This window comes from Strix uralensis, chromosome 25 (genome assembly GCF_047716275.1).
Source record: "Strix uralensis isolate ZFMK-TIS-50842 chromosome 25, bStrUra1, whole genome shotgun sequence".
NCBI classification, from domain to species: Eukaryota; Metazoa; Chordata; class Aves; order Strigiformes; family Strigidae; genus Strix; species Strix uralensis.
The window spans coordinates 1,343,491-1,368,047 of NC_133996.1; positions in this window are offsets into that span (position 1 = coordinate 1,343,491).

The following is a 24,557-nucleotide window of genomic DNA, read 5'->3' on the forward strand; positions in this document are numbered from 1 at the left end:
CACCTCCAGGACAGCCAGCTGGGTGCGAGGCATGGGGGGAGGAGGGAAGAAGAGGAGTCTGCTGGCACTGCTGCATATGGTGGTATAGTGGGATCCTGCACAGGTGAGCACTGGAGTCCCGGGGTGCAGCAGGGTCCTGCAGTGCAGCAGGGTTGTTTTGAGCATCCTGGAATCCCACCATGTTGCTGGTAGGGCAGGCTGGGATGTTGGAGTGCACAAGGGGTTGTGTACTGGATTCCACTGGATTTCACTGGAGCCTCCTGGGAGGATGAGACACAGTGTGGGAATCCCTCCTTGGGGTGGACTTCACCGGTCAGTGGCATTCTCCTGCATCTCTCAGGATCCTTGGGAAAAAGAATAAAGAGTCAGGAGAAGACATGGCCCTACTCCTATGTGGGTAGGGGAAAAGAAGCTGGAGGAACTGTTCAGGATGAACTCTGCTCCCATTGCTGCTGGAGCTGAGTTGGGCACAGCTGTGGCAGCACTCGTGGTACACACAGCAGGCACGAGGCAGGCAGGATGCTGCACTGGTCCATGCAGACAGCTGCCAAGTGCCTCTCTCAAGAGATGGGGTTGCATCTTGTAGCTCTATCTGGACACTACCACTCTCCATCCTCTCACAGTAATCCTCCACCGCTCCAGAGAAGCCCAGATGCTTAGTGGAGACTTAGCCTAACAAGCAAAGGGCTTGGGAAAACCAGGAGCAGGAGGAGCAGATAACAGTGTCTGGGGCAGGAGGAATACAGAGTAGTTCCACGCCTCACCCCACAGTCAGTCAGGTCTGCTGGAAGGGCAGCTCCACCATGGGGAAGCAACATAGGCTGGTGCTGCCTTGGCCAGGGCAAGCAGAACCCATTTGCCTTTATACACGATGAGTTCATCAGGTCTCTGTCACCCTTGCTGCCCCTCAAACCCAGCTGTCCTGGCTGGGGTCATCCTGGGAGCAAACCTGCAGGCACGGACACTGCCTCCCTCACCCCACTGACTGCACACTGACCACCCCAGGACCATAGCAAAGCAGGGATTTTTAAATGCCAGAAAACCTCTGCAAATACTGTTTTGCGGTAACCAGCCACACGGCTTCAGTCCGCAGAGATCTCTGAGCATGCACAAGAAGCATTACAAGGCACACAAGAAGGATTACACTTTACAACGTGCATACATGCGCTGTATGCACACAGTCATGCTTACGCCTTATGCATCCAAAACAATGCTCAAAGACACCCACAATAATGCCTCCAGCTTTCAGTTAAAACTAATTTTAACCAGCGAACACCTGCCAAATTGATTTTACGGGTTTGACACCGGTAAATCACTTGAAATTTCAAGCCTCCACAAAATTTGCATTCTGCTATTTTCACATCTCTTGGAAATTCTCGACTTTGGCTGGTTTCACTGTGGAACTTTTTTATGAAGCAGCCCAGGGGCCAGGAGGCAAGGAGCAGAAAAACGGCAACACAAGAAACTGCTGGGAAACACTGAGGGGTTTGCACTGTATTTTTGGGTCTGATGTCTGGGTCTGGCTTATCCTGAGTTTGATGGACTTGTCTATAGGTGAAGAAATCCTTCATCTGATGAAATCTGGCTTGTGGATGCGGTTCCTTGTCATTATCTCCTGGGGTTCCTTGTCGTTATCTCCCCAAACAAATTATGCTGTTGTACATTTGGGTGTCTCAGGAGGGCAGCTTTGCTGAACCCTGTCTATAATGAGCTTAGAGCCTGCACTTCATGTGTTCTGTTTTGCTCAAGAGAAGGATGAAATCCACAAGTGATTGTGATGGTCCTGACTGATGAAATCATCTCACAACGACCCCTTCTGTGGAAATGGTTACAGGGGTGGTATATCACTTGAATTTTGGAGTATCTCTACATAGCTGGATGAGCTGAGCCCAAAGAATAGCCATAAACCCAGGTTTTATTCCTTCTGACCCTTATGTGTTAAGTAGCTAATGATGCTTGTGTGGAGAGCTGTTCTATTGCTTTTGTATAACAAGGACATAAGAAATGAAAAATCAAAGCATCTTTAAGGTGTTCCTGAAAACAACAATGCCACTAGAGGAGGATTTTTATCTTAGAGATTTTTATGGGATGGATATCTTATACTTCAGTATCCCAGCTGTTGTGTGGCTGAATGTGTCCTGTGGTTTCTTTCTTTTCTAAAAGTGGGCTGCTTGTGGCGAAGGGTCAGAGTGGTGTAGCCTTTTCTGTATGTATTACATGGCCTGATTCCCCTCTCACTTGCAGCTATGAAGAAAAGGAAGAACAGAGGTGATGTATATGGGATGAGGCTGGCATAAGCTAGAAAAGAACACCCTTATTCTGATCCCAGAGCAGCCCACCACCTTGTCCTCTTGGTGTCTGCAAGTGAAGCAGGTCTGTGTCTAGAGAGCATCTTGGAAGAGACACCCAAAAGTACAGAAACAGCTGCATACTGTGGTGGAGAGAAATGGGTAATTTAAAACAGTATAGGAAAGGAATAACCATAAGAAAACCAAAGAACTGCAGATATTGCTGTGTGAAAAGATACAAAGGGCAGTCTGAACAAGGATTGTCATCCTCAGAAACAGGGTTAGAGACCCAAGACAAAAGGAGGAGCCAGGTAGTAGAACAGAAAATGGAATGGAGACCTAGGTTTAGTGCACCAGAGCTCAGGGAGGAGAAACAGAGGGTATGCCGTGAAAGAGAAAATAGCAGCTAGCCCTAAAAAAAGAAAGGAGATGATAGTGTTAACCAAGAAATGGAGGTTGAGGAGAAAGGGGGCATGCAGAGAAGACTGAGAGAGGACAGAGGAGACAAAGAGGTGTAGACCCTCCTGGCAGGGACAAGTGGTGGACAGGTTTGTGCTTTCATATGTCAGGGATACCTAGGCCAAGGTGGGGAAGATGAGCAAAGAGAAGAAAGACTTGGGTGAGCTTCAGAGGAGTTCTGCAGTTGCCTTTTGTGGAAGAGCAAGGAGTGAGCACAGTGGAAGTGAGTAGGTGATCTGAATTTGCAAAGAAGGCTTTATCACTGGAAAGCATTAGTGGAAAAGGGCTGTTCTTAAGTGCGAGATTTTCCCTGGGAACTTTGGGAACTAGTCTTCAGGGGCTGAAGGTGGCACAATCAGTAAGTGGGCTTTATGACAAGGGAAGTCTACGATGAGTATGGGAGGCTGGGGGGAAGATGTTGCTGCCATGCCTTCACACTGCCTGGGCACTCTGCACCGGCATTGGTGGGGATGCTCTTTTTGAGTAGGGGAATGATGGTATGGAAATGGAAGTGACCACTGCCTTGGTGGCAAGAAAGCTCCAACAGTTTAATGCACTGAAATTGTGAGGAGCCAGCTCACCTCTGCCTCAAGAGTCCTGGAAGAACTAGTTCATGAAGGAGTGGAACTGGTAGCAAGGACTCAGTCCAAGGCACTGCCACCACACCGAAGGGTGTAAAGCATGTGTCTTAACCTCTAAATGCAGAGCAGGCAATCTGACCTCTGTCACATATAAGGTTTTTGAGCTTGTGTTAAATGGGACAGCAGTTAAAGTTGCTGAGGTGTATGGAAAAATAGAATAAAATGCAACATGGGTTCTCCCAAGGTAGCTTGTCAGAGACTAAGCAAGCCACGCTTTTTCTGCACAAAGACAATGCGCTGCATTGCATCTGTCGAGATTTAAACAACCATCGGATAAAGCACCCATGGGAAATTATTAGCTAACCTGGAGAAGATGGGATCACAGAATTAAAGTGGATAAAGAACTTGCGAAGGGTGAGTCTGCAGTGGATAATATTAAAAGGAGGTTATCAGGAGGAAGAGAGATAAGTAGTGATGTTCCCTGTGGACGGGTCTTGGGACTGTCTCAGTGAGTGTTTCCTTTCTTGGCCTCAGTTGCACCCTGCCTGGAATACACATGAAGTGGTAGGATGACCATGTCAGTAGGAACAGGGCAACCAAGAAAGGAAGAGCAGAGAGCAGCAAGGAATGGGAGAGCACTTACCTTGCCAAAAACTGACGTCAGGCAGGCCTTCCAGCCAGCAAACGGACGGCACCTCCTCGGCTGAGAGCTCAGATAAGACCAGGCAGAAACAGTTCAAGTATTTCTGTACTGATGCCAGGAACATGAGCAATAAAATGGAAGAATTAGAAGGCCTCATCCAGGAGGAATGAGTAATCCTGGGAACTGTGGATATTGGGAGAACTTATCTTCCAGGGCATAGATGGGAGAACAAGTGCTACAGATATCCTTGATCACAGTTAAACTGCTCTACCAGCCAGAAACAGGAGATTAATTTAGAGTTTGTTTTACTAACAAGCAAAAAAAAGAGAATTTGGTCCTGACAATAACTTCAGATTGAAGTGCTGTGACTTGATTTGGTGTCTCTTAAATGGGCTGGGGTGGACATGAATTGGTCTCTACCCAAGGTTTGGATGTTGGCATGAAGACTTTGAGGGATGAAGCAAATCAGATAATGAAGCTGCCTGGCCAGGGGAGCTCAGAGTGTGAGTACGGACAAATGGCCAGTTCTGCCTGAAGCCTACATCCCTGTGGGAGGAAGGGGCTGGAGGGAAGGGCTCCCGGTCCTCACCACAGACGTGCCTTAAACCAGGCACAGCCAGAGCTGTCAGGAAACGGCAAGGCCAGGAGGGGAGAGAGGCTGAGGCCAGGAAAGGTGGGACCCAAGTAGGGAGGGTCAATGTAAGGCCTTAGGAAGGAAAACCTAGAAGCAGGAGATCTATGGTTTCTGGGGGCAAGAGAGAAACTCAGGCAGGGGGCTGCCTGCGTGGCACCAGGAATATTTTCTCCTGCTGCATAATGAGGTTGCCAAGACTGGAAGTGACTACTGGTCTCCTTGATGCTGGTGCACCGATGGCACTTGTCTGGTGAGAGTCACTTGCAGGTTCAAGGTTAAGACGGAACAGTCACCTGGGCTTTGCTTTTCTCTTGGCTGTGAGTTTTACCCATCCTGTTCCTGGGGTACCTCTGTTCTGGGGCATGCTGGAGCATCCAGACTTCCTGTAGGTATTAGAGGTGAGCTTGAGAAAACGTTGGAAGGGAGAAAAGGAGTATCCTGGCCCTACTGTATTCTCCAGCTTCTTGCCAAGGTTGTGAACTGGCCTCAGTGGCCCATTCCTGTTCCTTTGGGCAGTGTAACGAGGCCAGTCCCCCTGCACCATGGGGACCGCACTGCTCTGTCGAGCCAATGGCTGCAGAAGCCCTTGTTTGGTGGCCCATTTACTGGCATGTTTCCTGAAACAATGCTCCAGCTCCTCTGCCCTGAGCCGGGCCAGCTCGGCAGCACCTGCGGCAGCCCCCAGAAGGGCTGGAGAGCAAAGCATTGCACAGGCTGCTTGTCCAAAGCCATTAGTGCTTGGCACCCTACTTCTAGGCAAACGAGCCAGTTAACCTGATCAAGCGAACATGTGGGCACAAACACGGGCAGCCAGCAGAGCATTACCTTCCTTGTCCTACACGTGAGGCTCCTGCTAATACAGCCCTCCCGTGTGACAGCGTCGCAGGGCTGACTCAGACAGAGTGTGTCACTGCACCAGCCCCCGGCTCCCCGTCTGTGCAGAGATGCTCTCGCCCGGCTCCTTGCCTTGCTCCGGGAGCCACTCTGCCTTCCCCTTCCAGCACGATTTGGGGTTACTTCAGTCCCTCCTCTGGAGCGCCTGGGGGAAGGCTGGGTTCGTGCTGCGCCCGCAGAAGCATCTCATCATTCGCTTCCTCTTCTCCACCTCCTCATCCCACTGCTGCTGGGCAGCACCTCTGCATCTAGGTCAGGCGGAAGATTTTGCTTCACCTCCTGACTTCCACCACACCTTAGGTGTGTGGGCAATTACCCAGTAACTCTGCACACACCCTGTCAGCTCTAATTACCTGGCAGAGGCAGCACAAGAACAGAGCAGCAAACTGTGTCATCTTCCATCTGCCCCTTGCCGAAGGGGGCTGGTGGGGGTAATGCGGTGGGCACTGCTGACTCAGTCTCCCCCACCTGGTACCTGCAGCTGGGGACTGTAGCACCCTCAGTCCTGCAGGATCACCACACGGCCAACGGGAGATTTGATGGACCCGACGAGGACCAGGATTTCAGCAGTAACGAAAGGCCCAGGGTGCCAAATGTTCTCTTTAGCAATGGCAGAGCAGCCCCAGGGCCTCTGTCTCCTGCATATGGTAAATGTGGACGTTCTGCAGGTCACCGTCTCCCTGTCCAGAGCTGGCCAGTCCTGCCAGAGCTGCACCCCTCCCTGCTTTCCCCAGAGCAGAGCATCTCCAGAGTTGAGGCCAACAGCCTGACGACATTGTGCATGTCCCTGCATAAGGCAAAGCTGCACCATAAACAAATATGTCCCCTCTCCCAAACTGCACAAATCTTCTCTTCAAACCAATCTCCTCTGCAGTCATTCCCAGAACACCACAAACCTGGAGGTTTGCTCAGCTCGCTGTACCCCAGCATCTCCATAGGCTTTCTGGGGACTGGGATGGAGCTGGCTCATCCACCAGAGTGGGTCTTGCTCTAATGTCAGACCCTCACGTCCCTGTTCAGTGTCTGGGCTCTTGTGGATATCAGGAAAAGTTTGGAGTGAAGACTATAGTCTGAGAGAATCCCAGCCAAAATAGTACAGGGTTTTTTTTTTTTGCTGATGGCTGGTAAATGAGCCTCAAATGCCATTTTGATCGGACTGAAGCTGGGTGGGAGGGCTGCATTCAGTATACAACTGCAGGAAAAAAGACAGCTAAAACGTTTTCTTTGTATGTTTTCTAAATGAAACTTTTTTATTGTAAAAGCCCCCCAAAAGAAGGCATAAAAGGAAAAAGAAAGGGAGAAAAGGAAAGGCTGGTAAAACATTTCATTTCCTGTAGAACGAATGCTTTGGCATGACCCAAATTCACTTTTCTGATTTCCATTTCTTGCAAGTTGAAACGCTTCTCTTTTGATTTGCCTCAGCCTGTATCTCCCCACTTCAGGATCTCTGCTGGCAAGTGGACTGAGAAATTCCCCCATATCCCTCCCCCAATAACATCCCTGTTGCTTCACCCCGGCAGCTCTTGGTGCCTAATTCCCCCTGCAGCTGCCCAGAACTGGGTGCAGGTGGGGGCTGCCCCACTGCGAGCCCAGAAAATCCTTCCCTGGCAGGCTCCCAGGAAAGCTGATGGGGAATCTCTGTGCCCAGAGATGGGAAATGAAGGAAAGCGGTTTCCAGCATTGCATACGCCAAGCTCCATCAGAGAGGGGTGGCTTTCCTTTGTGGGAGTGGGGTAAGATGGTGGTGGGTGGTAGGTGACGGGGCAAGGGTCCAGCGGGCTCCATTTCTTGCAATCTGAGCATGACTGAGCCCAGATCCCTGGGTGGGAGCATTTCTATAAATGCAAATAAATAAAGGAAGTAAATGACAGTCATTTTGGACGTTTTCCTGTATGTAAATGCGTTTCCTTGGTAATCACATCTCTAGTATTTCTGTTTATTTTTATACATCTGTTTTCGGTTAGCCCACAGAGCTCTGTGCTGAAATACAGCAATATCCTTAGATGTCCCTCACCTTGGCACGGGAGAGGGGCCATGCAGTCTCACACATGCACGTGTGCTAAGGCACAGACACCCCCCCGCCGCTGCGTGTCCACTTCCACACACACCCGTGGGGAGGATCCCTGCCACCACCAGTGACCCCACACGCACTTGACAGGGAGATGCAATGCCACAGGTAGCGGGGTCACTGGAACCGGGTTTTTGTGGCCCTGCCCTGTAGTTTGTTTGTGGCGTGCTGCTGCTCTCAATGACACATTTTTAATTGTGCTTGTTAAGTTGCCCGGAGGCTTTTTAAACCCTGGGGTTTGAAACACTACATCAGTATCTGAAGATGACTGCTGGTCTGTGAGTGCCGGACCAGGACACTGGCGAGCGTGTCCCTTGTGATCCTCTGGTCTGCTTTGGGCTGAGCAGGGTGAGGGCAGGACACAACGCCCTGGCTTCAAGCCCAGCTGTGTCAGGCTTTTTAAGCACCCAGCCCATAACTCACTGCTGGGATCTCCCTGCCCCACAGCGCACCACACTGCCCTACTTCTGGTGCTCCGCTTGTCTCACCCCTCGGCCCCGCCCTGATGAGCTGCGAAATGAGGGTGAGAAGTGGTACAGACAGAGTAGGATGGAGGGTTGATGGCCCTCTCCCCAATGTGTTTTTGACCTGTGTGAATGTCTCTATCAGTGGTCCCAGGAACCTGGAAGCCACCTTGACAAGACCACCTTGCCTGGACCCACACATCGTTTTGGGGAGAGACCAGCAGGTTGGATGTACAGGACTGCTTCCCACAGCCCGAGGCCAGTCCTGAAGCACAGACACCAACATGTCCCTTCTAAGACACCACCTGTGAGATCTGGGACAGCCAGTGGGACCAACATGTCCATGCACTGCGACTGTCACAGCAGGGTCCAAAGAGCTGGTGTGTCCCTCCTGTGGCAGCATCCCACACCAAAAGCACCAAACCCTCCAGAAATTGGCCATCTCAGGTCCCCACCAATCTGCAGCACGCCAGCCGACCATGAACTCTTCATGGTCCCCATGGTCTCCCCTCATTGTCACCCCTGTGTCACTGCTGGAAGCCCTGGATGGACTGAGCTTTGCCTCGTGGTTCTGCTTTGTGACTGTTATCAGGTGCTTGGCTCTCAGCCATGAATGAACATGGGAGACACAGCCTGGGCTCCCTAACCTGATCCTCACTGTGCAACGCATGAATGTCTCTCTAGGAAGACATCAATGCCCAGGATTGTCAGTGCCATGCATCATTAAACCATATTACAGACTCTGCACCACCACTTGGCCAGGAAAAGGTATGACCTCTTGTCTAATGGGCTCTTTATCCACTGCCTGATTCTTGGAGGATGGTTTTTTTCACTATTAGTGGTGTTTTCTTTCACTCCACCTGTTCTTACAGCCCTCCTGACTCCAGGAGTTGAGGTTTCCCACCCCCTTCCCTCCCAAGCAGAACACAAAATGAGGTGTGTCCCCAGGGAGAGCCCTCAGGGGTGGAAAACCTGTGTCTCCCTTCCCTGATGGTCTTCTACCATCCAGCTGGGCAGGCTGTGACCTCCTGTGACAGTCCCTGCTTTCACTGGGACATGGTGATGGCCATAAAGCACCACAAGGACAGAGTCTCACCAAGGGTAAGAGCTCACCTGGCCGTGCTCCTCTGCCCAGGGCCCGGCAGTGCCAGGCATGCAGGGCTGCAGCTGCCTTCAGCACACCCCCAACCACAAAGCCGGTGCTGGCTGGCACCCCCAAGTCACTGCTGGGTGAAGGACCGCCACAGCAGGGCAGCCCTTTGCTGATGCCCTGGGCAATGAATATGGTCCCTACTCATTCATCTTCCCAGCCCACTCACCCTCTTCTCAGGGATGCCCATTTGGTGAGGCCAGGGGGATGAAAAAAAGTCTGTGAGGTGGGCAGGGACCATGTTGGTCTGGTCCCCAGAGCCCAAATCCATCTCTCTTTGACAGTCCCCTGGGGACACCCCAGTTGTTCAGACATTTGCAATGCCTCAAGATTTTTGTTGCTTGATTGAGAGCTGAAATGCAGCTTAGATGCTGGCTGGCGTCTCACAGAAGGACTGGAGAATAAACCTTCTGGTTTTGTTAAGGATTTGGTTAAGGATTTTCCCCTAATTTAAGCTAAAAAAGAACATCCTTAATAACGGCAGTAGCTCACATGCATCTTGTCACTCCACGCACTCCATCTCCTGACAGTCACAGCATCACAGAAAAAGTCGACATTTGCTTTGTACCATACACATCCCCCTCCTGCATCGTAACCTCGCACAAGATCCATATCCAGCCAAATAAGGTACCACCTCTGAGTGATAAATAAACCATGGAGAACTCGCCAAGTTAAGTGGCTGTCTTCCTACCACGCAGCACCTGATAAAAGTTACCGCTGCGAGCATAATCTCAACCAGCACATGGCATTAACCCAAAGAAAAGCAGCATTTTCTCATTCACCTAAAATTATCCACCCACTGAAATAGGTACTATATTCTAGTATTAACAGGAGCTGGCTGCTAGTTTAAGCACATATTCTCCTACAACGCAGCACAAAAAAAGCCTGCTGCTCGGTATCATCTGCATGGCTGTAATGTCTTCTGCATCTCCATGTAGCTAGTCAGCTGGAAATAGCTGGTGTTTGGTGTTCATTTTGGATGCAAGCTCTTTGATAATGCCCGTACACACGCCGATACACATATTCACACTGTTTCCAGTCACCGTTTTGCTTTTTCATTACCCCTCAAGCCCAGCGTTTATTATTTGTGCATTTAACTGTATCCCAGCTAGAGACCGCGACCCTGTTGTGTCAGGCGCTGTACAAGCCCTCGAACTGAACGGCAGTTCTTGCCTCTGAGAGCTGGCAGTCTCATAACCATTTTTGGATAGAAAAATATAACACTGCAAGAAAAAAATAAAACCTTGGATTGCATGTAAAGAAATAAAGCAAAATGCTATTCCCCCACTCCTGCTGTCTGTGCTTGAGCCTTCCAAGAAGTTCCTGTCCTCATCTGTTAGGGTATCATTTTACAGCTCGATGACAAACACAGAACTTGCCAGTTTAAACATATAGGTCTCGTTTTTGCTCTCTGGTACACACACGCGCTTACCTTTCACTTTCAGAGGTGGGTGGGAGAGCAGCTTTGGTCCCTGTCTCCTTCGCAGTTGGTGGACAGAGGTGCAGTGACATGTCGCGGTGCCAGGCGTGCTGCCCCCAGGTCCTTCCCATGTGCCCCCCACCAGCCCCATGGTGCTCTCCTCTCACCTGGACCATGCGTGTTCACACTCGGCTCCTGCTCATGTCCGCCCTGTCCATATTCATAGGGCTCCTGATTTCCTGCTCCCCGCCTGCTGGGGATGTATTTACCGGAGCCTGAAGGATGCTGCTGCTCACCCCCACTGCTCGGGGAGGCAGGGAACCCAGCGACATCCCAATTCCCTTACACACGGAGAAAACAAACCAAAGAATTACAGTAAATAAATCATATGAAATGACGCATTACCTATGAAATGGCATTGAATGCACAGCACAGCTAGCCGGGCTGGTGCTAATCACACAGCTTTTTCCAGCACCCAGGCGCTGCCCCCAGGCCCGGGGATGCTCTGGCTGGAGGATGGGGGGCCGCAGCGTGCCCACATTGCTCTGCTCAGCCTCTCCGACAGCCACTTGCTGCTGCTCCGCAGCATGACTTTGCCTCTCAAGTCAGCAACTCAGCGTCTGCTCACACCCGGGAGGAAGGAGCATGCAGGCCCCTGCATCCTGCGACAGCCAGCCAAAAGCTCCCCGGACCCCCCCACGCCACCCCGGGGGGGTGACCGCAGCTCCGCGGCAGGGGTGCCGGGCTGCGGCGGGGGGGTGTACAGAGAGCAGCAGGAGCGCAGTCAGCACGCAGCAAAGCACGTCTAATTGCAGCCATCCCTGCAGCATGATAGATGGCCTGTGGATGTATTAGCCATTACGGACTGCAAGGCGTTGTTCTGAGATAAGGGGCCTTACACTAGTGACTGATTTATGCCTCCCTCACTTCCTTGTCTTTTTATCCAGGTGCTTTAAAAGGATGCAGCAGGCAAACCTAAATGTTGAACCATCTAAACCCTCCTCCAGTGTGTCAGATGGGACTTCCAGGAGAGCTGAGCACGGCATGGGACAAACAGCACTTGTTGCAGAATAACTCCATGCCCAGAGACGCTGACTTCAGGAGGCACAGAGTCCTGCCCTAGTCCTGACACCCCAACGCAGCCTCTGGGCACGGCGAGACCGGAGGTCTCTGCTGGAGAAGATTCTGGCCCCTGGTACCTCCAGGGCTGGGCGATGTGAACAGTCCAAACATTCTGCCGAAATCCCAGCAAACTCTTTTTTCCACATTAGTCTTAGTTTCAGGTGTCCAGTATAAACATGCTGTGTCACATTCATGTAGCAACAGTCGCAGCGCTGAAAGATGGATTATTTCCGTGCACTTGTGCTTAAAAAAGAAAAAAAACCCCACATTATCCCAGGTTGAATGACAAGTCAGGGTGGGCTGTGGTGGAGGCAGCGGGGTTAGGTCCTGTTTGGTTTAGAGGGGACATGGGGTTGTGCCTGTTTCTCTGCTGTGACTGTAAAATCGGTGTAGCTATGCTGGAAGATCTGTGCTCTCCCTGTGTGCAGGGCAATGGATCCCAGCCCCCTCTCCTCACCCCAGCGTGAGCCCCGCGGGCTGCAGTGAGGATGCTCCTGGACAGCAAGGGCAGCAGTGGTTAGAGAGGGCTGCCTGTCCCTGTTTTCCTCCATCTCGCTGTTCAGTGCCAGAAGAAAGTGATACTTTCTCTGATCTTCTCGTGAGTCACTTCATAGCAAAGGACTGAGCCAGCTCCCACAGGTCTCAGTGTGAGCATTTTGCTGAGAACCGGGTGCTGAAAGAACCAGTTGGTGGTTGGGGGTTGTTTTTGGGAGGCATTTTGGGATGTTTAAAGTGGAGCAACACAAAGGCACTCCTATTACCCTCCCCTTTCCTCTGCTGGACAAAAGCTGGCTGGATATTCTGCATATTCCTGGCTTTCTGCAGAGGGAAATGGCAGGGGTTATGGCGAGATCACAAGCACTGTCTCCTTGCAGCACAACTGCTCCAAGTACACGGTCACTGCTCCGCGCCACGCAGCACACGTCAGTGTGACAGCCCTCCACGGGGCAGTGACAGCCCTCCTTGGGGCGGTGAAGGCAGGCGCAGGCAGCTGCCATGCCGCTGTGTGTACCTGCCTCCAGAGCCAAACCCTCTGGCACGGGCCAGGGCAGCCGGGCATGGCACCATGCCCCGCGCGATGCCCGCTGCATCCTCAGCACGACCAGCACCACCAGCGACTCGCGGGAACCCGCTAGCATCATCCCCGCAGGTTTTGCTGGAGAGCTGGAGGAATCCAGCCCTGCGACAGGCAGTACTCCAGGTTCCCAGCCTGCTACAGCAGCCAAGCACTTGGATAGTTGGCACTAGACTCCCTCCTTGAATTACTCATCTTTTCCATTACGAGGCCTCCCATACTCCAGCAATCCATCTGTTTGGTGGTGCAATTTCAGGATCATGCCTTTTGTCAGTGATGTTAATTTTGGCAGTCAGCAGCAGACGCGGTGCTGAAGCTCCCCGCTGAGGGCTCGCTGCCTTTTCCTGGGCATCTGGCAACGTGCTTGGAGGTGCCAGAGGAGATGGCAGCCTCCTCCCCTGCTCATCCAGGGTTTTGTGCTGGGTGGTGACTTCTGAGACCACCGAAGGGCTTGGCGGTGTGAGTGCTTGTTGCTGGTAGCACACACATGAGAAAGGTGAACGCGGGGAGGTTTGATGCTGTTCACCCGGTGTGTAACAAGCTGTCAAACTCTCTGCTCATGTTGGGTTCTCTAGCTGCAGCCCTCTGATGACCTGCCAGATCTTTGCCCATCGCGCCAGGATTTACCTGCTTGTGTCCACCTCGGTCATGGCTGCTGCTGGGACGCTCATGGCCCAGACTGCAGACACTGGGCTACCAAGTGGCTGGAGATACGCTGCCACTGCAGCTGCTCAGCAGCTCAGGGAGACCTTACATGACCAGATCCCACAGATGTGTGGTTGCACCTGAACCATCTTTGGGAGCTGGATGAAGACCACACCAGTTGCTTCCTCTGCCTGCTTCTCCTCAGTGATCTTCCTCATCCTCTCTGGGGTTCTCTTCTTCTCTTGTTCCACTCTGCTTGTGGATGGTTACAGACTACATTCCTCCCTAACGCAGCTTGTCTACAGGACCCACAGGCAGATCATGCCCAGGGTGATGGGAAATGGCCTGGGGCACCCAGAGAGTGAGGTCTGGGGAACCAGCATGCAAAGAGGATGAGAAGCCAGGCTCTGCTGACCTCCTGAGCAGGGCTCACTGGAGAAACATGTCACACCTCTGCCACCATGTCCCAAGGAGGATGGCTCAGCAGGGACTGTGGGGACAACCCCTCTATGCAGGGGGAAGCACAGCATGCTCAGCTTTGGGGTACCTGGAATTGATGTGGGGATGTCTGCTCCATTCCTATCATGTTGGTGTCCCTCACTGCACTTTCCCTCTGGCAAGACTCTCAGCTTTAAAGCTAACCTATTGATAAAGAGGTTTGGTATAGGCTTGCAACCCAAATTATGCTCCTGTGAGGTTCATTCAACTCCCAAAACTGAACTCAGCAGGGAAACCGGTCCTGGAGCATCATCCTCCAGAGCTGAGCCATGGGCCTCAGGGATGTCCCCAAGATGCTGCTCTGTAGCCATCAGTGTTAGCGATGCACGAGGTCTGAGGGAGTCTATCTCACACAGGGCATGCACTCACCATCACCCTGCCCAGGTGACTCCCCAGTGAGGGTCTTTGTGCGTGTTTGTGCAGCTACGCAGCAAACACTTGTTCTGGGCACTGCGGAAGCTGACAAATGGGGAAAATCCTTTTCCACGCCACCTGAAACTCCCCGGCAGAGCGAGGAGGAGAACCCAGCTGTCCTGCCCCAGTGGTGCCCCACAGAGGAGTCAGCTCTGGCCTTTTCCAATTCCCCTCCAGACCCACGTTACGAGCAACCCAGCTCTGCTCCCGCATGTGGTGCCTCCCACAGCAGGGCGCTCCCATGCTGCCTGCGCGGGCTGACTGCCAGCCAGATAACCGGGCTCCTGGCAGCCTGCCTTCCCCTCCGGCCCAAACAAGCACCGAGCGGGCGGGAGGAGCTGGTGTGGAGATGTGATGGTGCCGTGCAGAGCCCAGGCTTCGTGCCGTGCTTGTCCCCATTGCAGGACTCATGCCCTCTGTCTTGGCTCAGAAACGATGCTACCGCCAACTGGCTCACCCAGATCTTGCTTGCTCTGTGCCTAATGCACTAGTTGTGTTGCTTTTATTTCTCACCTGGTTATGGCATTCCTCTGGTGCTTGTCATCAGGGCAGCTCTTCTCAGTTGCTTCCTTTCTCCTGTTTGTTGCACAAGTCTTGAAGAAGCCCAGCAATTGTCACATAGGCATCAGGGGGCAGCAGGGGAAATAGTGGGTGCAGGACCTTGACACAGCTCTGCTCTCATCATTTCTGCCAGTCCTTTGCTGCCTGCCAAAAGACCCTCTCCCCCTTGTCAGGGGGCTTTTCCCTCCCCAGGACTATTCCCTGCTGCAGCCAGAGGCACTTTTGTCACCACCAGTGCTCATCTGCTCTTCTTGGCTGCTGCTTCCAAAATCTGAGGAACCAATATCCCTGAGCAGGGTGGAGGGAGAGGGCCAGCAGAGCTTGGGCCAGCAATGCATCCCTGTGCATGGCACAATGCAAGGGCTGGGGAAATGTTGGGATGGACTGGTCTTTGATCCACAGCTCTTGCAACACCAATCCTTTCCAGATGCTGGTGGGGAAGGTGTAAGTCCACAGTGGATGGGTGGGGAATGATTTACCCTCATGTGTGTCTTTGGTAAATAGAAATGAGCCTAAGCTGATCACAGGCATAATATCCCAACTGTTTATGGCTGTTAGCTACTGTCAGGCTGCATATTCCAGCTATTTGTCTCAATCTCCTGCTCTTACTACAGCCTTGCCCAGAGTCTAAGCCAGGCGTTTGCTGTAGTTAATAATGTGCATCTGAGGATGCTCGTCTGTGTTGTGCTGTGCCCTGGAGGAACAGTGAGAAGGGGGGCAGGTCTTATGAGTGTAGGATTCCCCAGGAAGACCCTCAACATCACCAGCTTGCAACCCCCCCCAGCTTATACGCCATGGAGGTGGAGTATCACAGAGCTCATTTGGGCCCCAGCAGGGTTTGCCCACAGACCTGCAGCATCACCAGAGCCTTGGCTGGCAGCAGCAGGGAGCCAACAACAAGAGAGAGACCTGTGGCTCAGATCTCTGGTCCTGCCTTTTCATGCTCCTGCTCTGAAGCCTGCAGTACTCATGGCAAAGGCTGGGCTGGCACTGCCAGGGTAGCTGTAAACTGCAGCAGCCCTCATTGTCCCCATGGCATGGGTTTATCCCCTTCCCACTGGTGGTCCTGGAGCAGGGCCTGGCACTTGGCTGTGTGTCTAGGAGTGACTCTCCCAGATGGTGTCTCAAGGTTCATCAATGGTATCAAACAGTTGCTGGTGAATGGTAAAGCCATGGGTCCAGTCCAGGGCACTGGAAGCCCTTGCAGGCACTGCAGCAGAGCATCTCCCTCCTCTGTGCATTCAGTACCTGATATCTCCAGCATGGTCCCCCCGTGGGTCTGCTCATCCCCTCCTGTAGCTGCCAACACCTCCCTGTTCATGGCTGGTGTCTCATCCCCCAGCAAGGTTCTCCTGCATCCTGGGTGCTCGACTCTTATCTCCTCCCCCAGCCCCCAGCCTGCCTGGCTTCCCCTGCATGCTGCACATCAGGACCTGAGCGCATGGCTGTGAGCGGGCAGGGGGAGAGGCTCTCTGCCACCCAGATCGCCATGGTGTCTCTGTGCAACCCAAGAGGGTCTGGGGTGGGAGTACAGGACCCATGGTGGGGATGGGAGAGTCAGAGAACTAGGTGTGCAGGGACACGTGTGCTTCTGCCTGTGCGTACAGCGTGGGACGTGCGCTGAAGGTCTATTTGGCGTGGGGGATTTACCCACGTACAGCAGAAAGTCTGAAGGTGCCCATTTGTGTCTGGGAGCTGCATGTATATGAGAAGACGCAGTTCCCATACGCCTGTGTCAGTGTGTGTGTGTGTGTGTGTGTGTAAGAATATGCCTACGTAGCTCATGTCCTTGCGTGCGCTGTGCATGTATCCTACCCTCCATGTGTCCAGGGTGTGTCTGTCAGCACGGCGTGCTGGCTCTGCTGCGTGTACATCATGGGTACGAGACTGTGTGTGTGCGTGTCTGTAAGGTACCGGATAAAAGGGGAAATGGCTGGAAAAGCTATCCCCACTCCCATTTTAATCAGAGAAATGAAGCAGCTGTTGGAGTGAATAGACCCTGCACTAAAGCAGACGTCTTAATATCTTTTGCAGAGGAGGTGCATTGTGATTCATTCTGTGCATCTCTATTACTCAGCTTTTGATAGGGGCTTACTTGTCTCAAGTGCTTTTCATTATTGCCCTAATGCTATCTATTAACATACTGGATGGAGGCTCTTTTCTCATCTGGAGCATGCATCACTGTGCTTTTAAAGATTATGGGGCTTGCAAATACATAACACTTTACTGCCTCCCTGACATAATTCACTGGGAAAAGAAATACATGTAAATAGATAGGTAAATAGATAACCTACTTGGAGGGCTACGGGAGACAGAGAGGCAGACAGACAGACCGACCCCAGCACAGAGCTCAGCACACAGTTCATTTGTAATAAATGAGAAGAGAGCTGCTGTCAGTGTTTATTTAAAATTCTTGGCCACTGTTTGCTCTCACTTGCTCCCAGCCTCCAACTTTTAGGCTGCAGGGTGGGCCACGCATCAGAGATAGTGGGGCTGCCTACAGGGAAGGGTTTCTGCGCCCAGGAACGGGGTCATCCTGTGGAGATGGGGAAGAGAAGAGGACTGTGATGGAGAGACGAGTAATAGCACGTTGTGGAAACGCGCCCTGCGGATGGAGACCCCAGCAAAGCCCACAGGATGTGCAGGTGACCTGTGACTGCAGTATGGACCAGAGCCATGGCCATGCTCTGCTCTGGCAGAGACCTCCTCAGCAACCTCAGGATCATCATTTCAGTTTAGCTGGGTCAATTAACTACTTTAAAGACTCTGATGTGACTTACGTAGGCAGTCTTCATCAGCGGAAGATTACAGGTGTGGTTTTCTGGGTCAGTGTTATTACACAGTTATCAATCTCTATTGCATGGGAGATGATGGCTGGATTTCTTGATGAGCACGATACTGAGACAGGACCAGGAGAGACCCAGAGCTGAGCTCAGGCAGTGGGATTTTTCAATCCTCCTTTTCTTCAGCAAATGACTATACCTCAAAACTAAATTTTTTTGCAAGAAAGGAATAAATTGGAATTATAATTTAACAACAGCATAAGTGCTTCTTTCCTCAGATCAGGATGACTATTTCTTTCAAATTTTGTTGAACTGTAGTAAGAAATGCAATGGCACGAAAGCAAAATTAAACAGACAGGGATTGGCAGAACTGAACGGTTCAGCTGAGAGCGTGCATTTTCTTTCTTTCTTAATTTCTAATTTTTTTAAAACTCATTTTCCTGCCCTGTGCCCATATTACAGACACCTCTAGGACTGCAGGGAGCACGGACTCCGTAGCCTCTGGACTGTTCCCTAAAACCTGGCAGGTGATGGTCACATTGACCCTCCCCAGAAAATCAGTCAGGGCAGGGCACGTTCCCCCCCAGCACAGCTGTGTTGGCATATTTAGGGCAGTATACTTTGGGGCACAGTTTTCCTGTCATATGGACATGGCAGCCCTGGAGACAGCCCAGCACTCTCCCCCTCTCACCAGCTGGCTCGCCCAGCAGCATCAGGACTACTGGTTTAAAATGAGCTCAGCTGCCAGGGTGCTGAGCAGCAAGAGACCAAATGCAGGTCTTCAGCGGGCCAGAGGGATCCACAGCCCCAGGAGCCTCTGACTCGGGGTCTGTGGTGGCCCCACAGAGCCAAGAGGATGATCAGGAGCCCACTGTGGTGCTGCTCAGAGGTGCCAGGAGGACACGCTACACTGTGCCCTGCCAGACCAGGGCTGCACGTGTGCTTTGGGAAATGCTTATCCCTGCTCAGGGCTGGCGCTCAGGCTGTCTCCTGCCATCACACCAAACCAAGGCAGAGGAGGAGTGCAGTACCCTAGGTTTCTCATCCTCTGGTCTAAATAAAACAGAGGGGACCTCAGCTTCTCCTGCTGGGCAGGAGCCCCTCTTGGTAGGGCGCACAGATGGCTGGGGTTTCCCTGGCACCAAAGCACGAAATGGGGATGAAGGGTGAGTATCCTGAGCTCACATAGGTCCCGCTTTTGTGGGCCAGGTTCCCATTTCCCATGCTGGTTCAGGCAGGGGGTTAGAGAGAGCCCTCCTGTGCTACCACAAGCCCCTACTCTGAAGCACTGTGACTTCTCCCTCCTCCAGCCTCATGCAGAACGCCTGGCCTCGGGGCTGACAGCATCCTCTCGGGAGCACTTGACAGCAGCACCCAAAGGTGTGTTTCCCTGGGTACTCCCAACCTGTGAACGCAGCTTTACTCTATTCAATAAATAACCTACAGGATATATTACAACCTTTTATAAACTGAGACTGATGCTGGCTCCTAGCTATGGTTAATCATATAAACTTGCCTAATTTTATTCTATCAGCCATCTTGTTGCTACATGCCAGATGCTTGCCTTAAATGAATAGTGTTGGAACAGCCAAGCATCAAGTTAACAGAATACCAGCAAACATTCCCGACAGCATGAGCAGTCTATAAAACCTGGCACTAAACTGTATTAGAGGGAGAGATAAGCTCTCAGAGAGGAGCTGGGAAGACGGTAGGCTTGTTTTTTTTCCAAATGGCTTCATGTAGCATGCGGTGCAGGTGTCGTAGGAGAAATCCATCCAGCTATGGAAGTATCTCTCTATCTAAGGCTGGCTATGCTATGAATCTTCTAATGGGATTAAGGCTTAATGTCCTAAATAGAATATGAAATAGTGCTTCCTCTCGCAGATCTGCCAGCTGTCTTACAAACAGGGCAGAGAAACTTCCACTTTTTGCAGATCGAATCAGTCACTCTCTGAATTGATGGCAAGAGCCTCATCAACAAGATATAATGTTTTAATGATGTTGTGACACGACCTGACACGCAGTGTCATTTGATGGATTCTCTCGTGTCACGGCGTATTTCTGACACAGAAAAATGTAACCTTTCTCCCCCCTTCCAAAAACAAGAAAGGGCATGAAAAAAATGTTCATTTCTCCAGTGCCTAAAATGCTTAGATCTCTTGTGGCTCACGGTGCTCAGTGGTGCCCCGCTTCAGCTCCGCAATTACCTTGTGCTGGAGAAGATGAATTTCCACCGTGCTTTTCTGTATCTGCTTTTCACCTCTGCATGGCACATTATCACTTGCTAATAACATGGAACAAATAGCATGGCATTAATAACTGGCAGAAATCATTCCACCTCTGTGAATCCTCTTCAAGTCACTTCGGACATTTTGAATTGTTTTTTCTCTGCTGTGATTCCCCATCAGCCTCCTTGAATGCTCCCAGGTCTACAGTTGCTTCTACCCTAGTTTAGTGCAAGGAAGCTCAGCACTGGGAGCTCAGACAGGCTCTGCTGGGCTGGTTGCAGACACCTGTGGCACAGAGAGTGTTTGCCTGGAAGGTGCAGCTCTCCTTAATCCCAGCAGCAACACCAACCATGGTCTTCTGGGGTAGATGTTTCTGTGTGTCCCCAAAGGAAGTGGAAAACCCACCCAGCACCCGGATGAATAAAGAGAACAGGGATCTTGACTCTGAAAAGGTGCTCAGCGTTGACACTGATGCACACCCTTGGTGTTAGGGCTGGATGCACTGAAGCTGCTCTCTGGCAGAAGGTAGAGATGCTGATGTCTCCTGTGGGTGAAGGACACCCAGGGATGCCAAAGTCTGTGCCGGGAGGAGCTCTGTGTAGCTGTCAGCACAGACGAGCTGTGCAGGCATCAGAGGAAAGTCTCAACGCATAGAAAAGAGGGACCCTTGGCTCCTTTTTGGTGACTCCAGCCATGCAGCAGTTTTTTCACGGGCTGCTTAGTGCCTGGTACCTCTGAGGCTGGGCAGAATTGGGCACCTCATGGCTCCCTTGCCCAGAGGAGAGGCACGCTCCTACTTGTACCCAGCCTTGTTCATTCCCAAGTATCGGTGGGGACCTAGGGCTGGTGGTCCCTCAACAGCATGGCCAATGGGGCACTGTCCCAGCAACTGATCCCAGTGACCCTAAGAGACACTTGTAATAATCTTGTTAGGTTGTGAATCCTGTGTGTGTGTGGTGTGGGGGGTGTTTTGGGGTGCCCTGACCTGTCAGCCCAAAACTCTGCTGCATATTTGGGAAGCCCTGACACCTCACAGGTTCTGTGGGACCCTGCTGTCCCCAGTGTTGTTTGACAGTGGGGACACAGGGCTGCACGGCTGCCGCTGTCACAGCCAGGACCTGGGGGAATGAATCTGGGGCAAGGGAGCTGTGCAGTCCTCTGTATCCCAGCTCACCCCATCCCAAGGCTCAGCGAGACCCCATGGCTCTCCAGCGCAGACAGTCAGCCCCAGCTGCATCCCCAGGACCTGGGGGAGGGATTTGAGCACCTGCACCCAGCCCCTGATACCTGGGGCAGCAGCATGGATTTGCAAGGAAGACAAGGTGGTGGGGGGCACCGGGGACATGTGGGTGGGTATCCTCCAGCCATCCACGCTTTCGCAACACTTGTCGGGGTGCCCTCTGCTCTCTCCTCCCTGTTCCCCAGAGCTGGTGATTGCAGTTTGGGCAGTAAATCTGAACCATCCAATCCTGTTAAATTATTTTCCAAATGACATGATTTCCCTGGTGCACATAAATGATCAATTTCATGTTTTATTCCTAGCGCTATTTTAGAAAAAAAAATCTCATTAAACTATCCTGATTAGAGAAAAGGGGCTGTCATCACTGGGTGGACAAATGGTGTGAGGGCACTCAGCTATTTCCCTGAACGCACAGACACCTGCAGAAGAGGCCTTCAAAGACCTGAAGGTTATTTGCCCATATTACAAATGAGGTGAAGGTTAAAAAAGGTGATTAAAAGCATCTGGAAACCAAAATGTGACAGAGTCTTGCAGTAACCTCCAAGCAGCTTGATTTATGACAGGCCGGTCCCACCCGTAACAAGATTATAGCTTCTCCACATCAGCCATTGTGATAAATACCAATTACCTACTTGAGTATTGCCATTCAAATTTGCCTAAGTAAGGAGCAGAATCATACATCTATGTTGATTACATATCAATGATGCGGTGGAAGCCTTTGCAACTTTTAGATCTGCTTAAGATATGCCGCCCTGATTTAGACAGCGATTTGCATACAATTTACCCATAAAGCTTTACTTTGAAAAGTATAATTACTTTTTTAATATTCTTCCTTCTGATTTGAATGTTAGAGAGGCCATATAATGAATTACTGCACTAATGAAGACAAACATGCTCTTGGGGTGTACAATGGGAGCATTGTTAAATAAACTTCCTGCATGCAACACATTTGTTGTGGTTAATCTTTAAATGGAGGCTCCTATTAATACCAGCACTTTTCTTCCCATAATTATTTTCAGAGGGATGTAAATCCCTGCCAGTGCTGCTCCAACGGTTTCACCTGCAGTAGCTGGCGCTGCAGGGAGGCTGGAGGGCTCTGGTCCGCCTGGGTCGACCATGCAGGGGGTTGGGCACACCTTGACCTGGCAGTCAGGCTCCAGCCAGCTCCAAGCAAAGCAGCCCCCTGTGCCCTGCATGGGGTCCTGGCTGGGAGCAGTCGCTGCCTGCGAGGCCTTCTCCCGGAGGCAGGGATGGTTTTCATCACACGGAGTGGAGACAGCATGAGCAGCATCTGCACGGGACCTAAGATCAGCAGAGCTCTGCTGCCCTAATGCTGTGCAGCGGATCCTTGGACTTCTTCCTTCTTTTCTTGTTCCTACTAATCTGAGGATCTTCCCTGAAAATCTGTGTTTGTATCCAGCACCTCCAGGATTTCAGATCTCTGGGATGCAGATAAGGGCTGAGGGAATCTTGCTAGGCAGAATAGTCAGATTTGAACAGAAAGCCAACTGTACCCTGGGCTGCGTCAAAAGAAGCACAACCACCAGACCGAGGGAGGGGATTCTGCCTCTCTGCTCTGCTCTGGTGAGACCCCACCTAGAGTACTGCATCCAGCTCTGGTGTCCTCAGTACAGGAGAACATGGACCTGTTGGAGCGGGCCCAGAGGAGGCCATGGAAATGGTCCAAGGGTTGAAACAACTCTCCATGAGTAAAGGCTGAGACAGTTGTTATTCAGCCTGGAGAAGATTCCAGGAAGACCTTATTGCCACCTTCCAATACTTAAAGGGGGCTTATAAGAAAGATGGGGACAGACTTTTATCAGGGCCTGTTGCAATAGGACAAGGGGTAATGGTTTTAATCTCAAAGGGGATTGATTTAGCCAAGATGTAAGGAAGAGATCTTTTACAATGGGGATGAGGAAATAATGGAACAGGTTGCCCAGAGAGGCTGTAGATGTCCCATCCCTGGAAACATTCAAGGTCAGGTTGGACGGGGCTCTGAGCAACCTGATCTAGCTGACGATGTCCCTGCTTATCGCAGTGGGTTGGACTAGATGGACGTTAAAGGTTCCTTCCAACCCAAACCATTCTATGATTCTATGATTAAAGATCTTGGAGATTTCTGTTGCTCTCAGGAAACAGCAGCCAGTGAGCTCTGGGAAAAGGGCTTGCTGGGAGTGGCTGGGGGATCTGGAGATGGGAAGGGACATCTAACAGGCCCAAGGAGGGATTCCCCAGCACTGGGACCAATACCCTGGGTCAGGAGCACGCTCTGGGGTTTCTTTTCTAAAAGCAAACCCACATTTCCTTTGCTATTCGTGTACATGCATGTGGTGATGCTGAGCAAACCAACAGGGCTGGCCCCAGGCTGCGGGGTGGGGGGCATGAGGGAGCCTGGGGACAGTGGGGGCAGAGGGTTTGAGCATGGGGGCTTGGAGCTGGGACCTTTGACATCCTGGGCCTGACCCCAGCATCCTCTGAGACCTTGGGCTGGTTGTTTAACCCCTTTGTATTAGTGACCTCATTGCCGACCTCACCGAAGGGCTGAGCATTAGGGGCTTCTGTAGTTTAGAGAAGGGTTGTTCCCCCCTATGGATTAAGAAGGGAGAAGGGGTTCAGATTAGTGGCCTTTGGTAGCCCCGTTTCCAAGGACCTTCTCATAGATGTGATTCATCCTGTGGCCACACACACACAGGCACACCCAGTGCACCCATGCACAAAGCTGGGTGCTGTGTCCATCACCCATTGTGGATAAGGCTACTGACCTCGTGTCTACAAAATCCTGCTGGTGCGGCCACTCTGCCTGGAGGAGCAGATCCCAGGAATAGGGTCTCTGTCTGGCAGGAGGGCAAGCGGAGATTGGCTGTCCCACAGGGTCATGGAGGCATGGTTCCCTGCCTGACAAGTGCGGGGCACGGCTGCCAGCTGACCCCACTAATACCCTCTCCTCATCTTGCCAAATGTCAATTTAAAAAAGATTCTCGACAGGCTTACTTAAAGAACCTACCACTGCCTGTGAGGTACTCCAAACCAAAAAGCCCTTTCCCAGATGAGTGATTTCCCAGCCGGCTACCGGCAGCTCCCTGCTTTCATCTGGGGCGCACCTCCTGGTTCCCTCGTGGAGATTCACCTTCCCTGGAGGGGCTGACTCATGCCGAGGGGCTTGGGGAGGCTGAGGGAGAAAGGATCAGGGTGCTAGGGAGTGACTTTTGAACTTGGTCTGAGGGAGGGGAGACACTTAGACCAGCTGCTCTCGCCTCCCAGCACAGCACCCCATTGCACCCCTGACCAGTTCTTCTGACCCAGACAAGCCTGAGTGTTGCTCCTCAAGACACCTGGGCCTGGAGACTCATGAAGACGGAGATGCCACCACTCTGGGCAATGTGTGCA